The sequence below is a fragment of the Capsicum annuum genome, unplaced genomic scaffold, assembly GCF_002878395.1.
Source record: "Capsicum annuum cultivar UCD-10X-F1 unplaced genomic scaffold, UCD10Xv1.1 ctg54209, whole genome shotgun sequence".
NCBI classification, from domain to species: Eukaryota; Viridiplantae; Streptophyta; class Magnoliopsida; order Solanales; family Solanaceae; genus Capsicum; species Capsicum annuum.
In genome coordinates this window covers 4,330-9,450 of record NW_025862387.1, presented here as the reverse complement: position 1 = coordinate 9,450, position 5,121 = coordinate 4,330, and the positions used below count along the sequence as shown (strand labels likewise).

The 5,121-nt window shown below is 36.1% G+C and overlaps 1 non-coding gene across 1 annotated transcript; it reads right to left on the bottom strand.

Annotated features, from left to right (window-relative positions):
• Positions 1-505: 505 nt before the first annotated feature.
• Positions 506-612, bottom strand: LOC124893124. Its single transcript, XR_007050558.1, has one exon. It is a non-coding gene; the product is annotated as a small nucleolar RNA R71 (small nucleolar RNA).
• Positions 613-5,121: the final 4,509 nt, after the last annotated feature.

Here is a 5,121-nt window from a genome sequence, read left to right as displayed (position 1 = left end):
GGTTCTTATCCTTTTATAAAATAAGGGGTTTGAATTAGCATCTAGGATAGAGATTTGAATTGAAGTAGAATATTCTAATGCCTAAGCCTAGATAAAAGTTGATTATTAAGGTTTAGGCAACGATTTTGATCTCCCGACCTATAATCTTTTATCTATTAAATATTGTAGCTAATACCTAGATTTGACGACCAGTATTTTAATGCCTAAACCTAGAGGTAGATTTCAATTGAAGCAAAATATGGTGCAATTGCTAAATTTAGTGGGGCAATTTCATGGCCTTTTACATGAAGATCTGCAGTAGCATGTATAGGCCTTCATGGACATTAGCGATACATACATTCCTGAAGGAGTAAATTCTGATTATGTTAGGTTGACACTCTTTTCTTTCTCTCTAATGGGGGAAGAAAAAAAGTGGTTATATGTGGAACCACTACCTTTCATGACTACATGGGAAGATCTAGCTCAAAAATTTCTTATTCGATTATTTTCATCTAGGAAAATGACACACTTGAGGAGTGAAATATTTAATTTTAGACAGAAAGACGTAGAGAATCTCTACCAAGCTTGCGAGAGATTTAAGGGTATACTCAGAAATTTCCCTCACCATCATCAATACAATGATGTTCTTGTGCATACTTTCATAGAAGGATTGGAACCAAACACAAAGATTATCTTGGATTTAACAATAGGTGGACAGGCTCTTGAGAAGACGTATGAAGAATTTTACACACTACTAAATCAGATTTCACAGGGAAACCCCGACTGGCATGCATACTCGAGGAGTACTCTTAAAAAGCTTACATAGGTATTGGAGGTAGATCAATTTACTACGTTAAAGACACATCACATCCATGCAAAATCATATGATTACTATGATTAACAATATATAGTTGGGTGTTACACAACCAATAGCGACAAAGAATGCAGTCCAATAGGTAAATACTTGGTGTGAGGTTAATGGAAGTGGTGAGCACACAACAGATGCATGTTCTGTTAATACAAATTCTATTAACTATGTGGAAAATACAAATTGTTAGGGACAACAACATTTTGGTAACACTTATAATCCCAATTAGAGGAACCATCCCAATTTTGTATGGGGTGGAAATTAGGCACAGAATGTAAATCAGTACAAGGGACAAGTTCAACCAGATCAATAGCCGACTTAGAATAATCAAGCTACTACTCAAACTAGGAATATCGAGAAATTAATAAAGTAGTTTATGGATCAACAAATGCTATTTGAAATATAAATTAAGACTCAACAAGCACAGTTTGCAACTGAGTTGATGAGTCAACAATTGCTTATAAGATATCTAGATTTGCAACTGGGCCAAATTGCAGAAGCACAGAATTCAAAACCTTAAGGATCATTACCTAGTGATAGAGAAAAATATGAAGTAGGTAAATGCATTTACAACAAGGAGTAGGATAAAACTAAGGAGACAGTTCAGTAGCAGGTTAGTTCCACAATTATTGATGACAGTTCTAACAACAAGGAAGAGAAAGAAATAAAAGAAAAAGTGGCAAGTGATGAAATTCATGTTTAGAAGAAGACTCTTCCTTTACCTTTTCCTTAAAGGTCAAGGAAGTATCAAGCGGAGGCAAGTTACAATAAGTTCTTAGATCTTCTAAAGTAGGTTCAAGTGAATCTTTCTCTTATTGACATTCTACAAAGTGTGCCAAAATATGCAAAATACTTTAAGGACATAGTTGCGAATAAAAAATGGTTGACCGAATATGCTATAGTTGCACTTACTCAAGAGTGTACGTCAAAAACTAAAAACAAATTGACCACCAATCTTAAGGATCCAGGTATTTTTACCTTCCAGATTACCATTGGACAGACCATTTTTGCATGTGGATTATGTGACTTAGGATCTAGCATAAATCTTATGCCCATATCATGGTACCAGAAGATGGGTCTTGGAAGGCCCAAACCCACTACTATTATTTTTACAGTTGGCAAATCAATCACTTGCTAGGTCGGATGGTATTATTGAAGATATGTTGGTGCAAGTAGGATCTTTTATCTTTTCGGTTGATTTTGTAATTCTTGACTTTGAGGCTAGTCCTATCATTCCATTTATTTTTGGAAGACCTTTCTTAGCAATGGGACAGTCTCTAATTAATATAGCATCAGGGAAAATAACAGTGCGAGTGCATGATAAAGTAGAAGTCTTCGATGTGTACAAGGTGCTAAACTGTCAGCTATATATAAGGAGTTGTCGCCTATATCAGTTATTGACTTTGCTTTAGATTGGCATTTATTATTGTATGATAATCCGTTAGAGAGAGCTTTGATGGGTCATGATCTTTATAGAGATGTGAAAGAATTGGAAAAGGTCTAGGTTATGAATTTGGCAGTGATTGAGATAAACAAAATGCATTTCGATCCATTGAATAGGCCAATCGGTCCATCACCCAAGGCTTTAGTTGAAAAAGCTCCTAACTTGGAGCTTAAGTTTCTCCCTATGTATTTACAATATGTTTTTCTTGGTGATCAAGATACTTTGCCTGTTATTTTGTCAGCAGGGTTATCATATGTAAAGGTAAAGGAAGCTATACTAGTTCTAAAAAGGAGAAGAAAGGTAATTGGTTGGCAGATGTCCGATGTTACAGGAATTAATATAGTATTTTGCACGCATAACATCTACAGGAAAAAGGGTTACAGACCTAGAGTACAACAACAAAGAAGGTTAAATCCTATGATGAAAGAAATGGTTAGAAAAGAAGTGATCAAGTGGTATTGTCTACCAATTTTTTGATGGCAAATGGGTGAGTCCAATGCACTATGTATCGAAAAAGGAGGAATGAACGTGGTAACTAATGATGATAATGAGTTGATCCCCACAAGCATGGTGACCGGTTGGAGAATCTATATTGACTATCGAATGTTGAATGAAGCTACTCATAAAGATCACTATTCGATTCCTTTCATTGACCAAATACTTGATAGATTGGTGGAACAAGGGTATTATTGTTTTATGGATGGGTAATCCATTTATAATATGATAAACATAGCACTAGAACACTAGGAGAAAACCATTATCACATGTCCATATGGTACATATGCGTTCAGACGTATGCCTTTTGGCCTATGCAATGCACCTGCTACATTTTAGAGATGTATGATAGCGATATTCTTAGACATGGTTTAATACTTATGGAGGTATTCATGGATGATTTCTCTATGTATGGTAATTCTTTTAAAAAGTGCTTGCAGAATCTTGACATAGTTCAAGCTCGATGCAAAGAGACAAACTTGGTGCTAAATTATGAAAAGTGCCACTTTATGGTTAAGGAAGGAATTTTCCTAGGACATATAGTTCCATTTAAAGGACTTGAAGTAGATAAGGCAAAGGTTGAAGTGAATGAAAAGTTACCACATCCAATCACAGTCAAGGGAGTGCGGTGCTTTCTGCGACATGCAGGTTTTTATATATAGTTCATTAAAGATTTCTCAAAGATTGCAAGCCCCATGTGCAAATTAATGGAGAAAGAGGAAAATTTTAATTTTGGGGATTATTACCAAGTAGCTTTTAAGAAACTAAAGAAGAAGTTGATTGAAACATCTATTTTGATTGCACTTGTTTAGGAGTTAACGTTTGAGATGATGTGTGATGCTAGTGATGTTGCTGTGGGATCGGTTTTGGGTCAGAGAAAGGATAAGGTATTTTTCTTGATCTAGTATGCTAGCAAAGTGTTGAATAATGCTCAAGTTAATTATATGGTTACAGAGAAAGAGATGTTGGCCATGGTGTATGCATTCGACAAGTTTATATCTTACTTAGTTGGCACTAAGGTCCTTATTCATACTGACCATGCTGCTATTAAAAATCTTATGAAAAAGAAGGATGCAAAACCTCGACTGATTAGATGGATTTTCCTATTACAAGAATTTGATCTTATGGTTCAAGATTAGAATGGAGCTGAAAATGAAGTTGCTGACCACTTGTCATGGCTGGATAGTCAAAACAATGTCAATGATGACTCTCTTATTATTAAGGAATAGTTTCCTAATGAAAAATTGATATCTTTAGATGCATTTGAGTTTTGATGGTATGCTGATATTGTGAATTTGATAGCTTGTATGGTGTACCCTCCAGATGCCACCACAAAACAAAGGAAGAAATTGCACCATGATTCACGTGCCTATATTTGGGACGAACCATATCTCTTTAAGGAGGGTCCAGATAGAGTCATTCGTAGGTGTATTCCAGAGGCTAAATTTTCAAAGGTGCTTGAAGATTACCACTCATCTCCTTATGGTGCACACCATGGGGGTGAGAGGATTGCTAGAAAAGTGCTGCAATCAGGTTTTTTCTGGCCTACATTATTTAGGGACGTGATTGCTTTTATGAAAAAATATGATCACTGTCAAAGTTTGGGTACTATATCTAGGAGTCATGTGATGCCCCTCAACAATATTTTTGAAGTCGAAGTCTTTAATGTTTTGGGGATCGATTTCATGGGACCATTCCCTACTTCAAAAGACAATCTGTACATTCTTGTAGCGGTTGACTACATCTCTAAATGGGTGGAAGCTATGGCTAGTCAGAATAATGATGTAAGTGTGGTGCTGATATTTTAAGAAGAACATATTTTCTAGATTTGGTACACCTAGAGCGATAATTAGTGATGGAGGTATGCACTTAATCAACACTTGGTTCAAAAATCTTCTCGCTAAATATGGTGTTAGGCACAAGGTTGCTACTGCGTACCATTCCCAAACTAGTGGACAAGTTGAGGTGTCCAACCAAGAGATTCAGCAGATATTACAGAAGACTGTGAGTAGGTAGTGAAAAGATTAGGCTGAGAAGTTAGATGATGCACTTTGGGCTTATAGAACAGCTTATAAGACACCCATTGGGACATATCTATAATACCCCGAGATCCCATCCCGAGACATCACACGGTGCTTATGACCCCGAAGGACCACAGGTTATCCCTTTTCTAATATCTGTACCTGTACACTGCTTAATATCTGAAATAAATACAGAAATTGGCCATAAGGTTCAACAAATCTATAAATACTCAAAACTAAAAACTGAATACTAATACATATGTCTGAGAAGTATCTAAACTCTCTAAACTGTGGAGTTGATGGGACATGTCCCA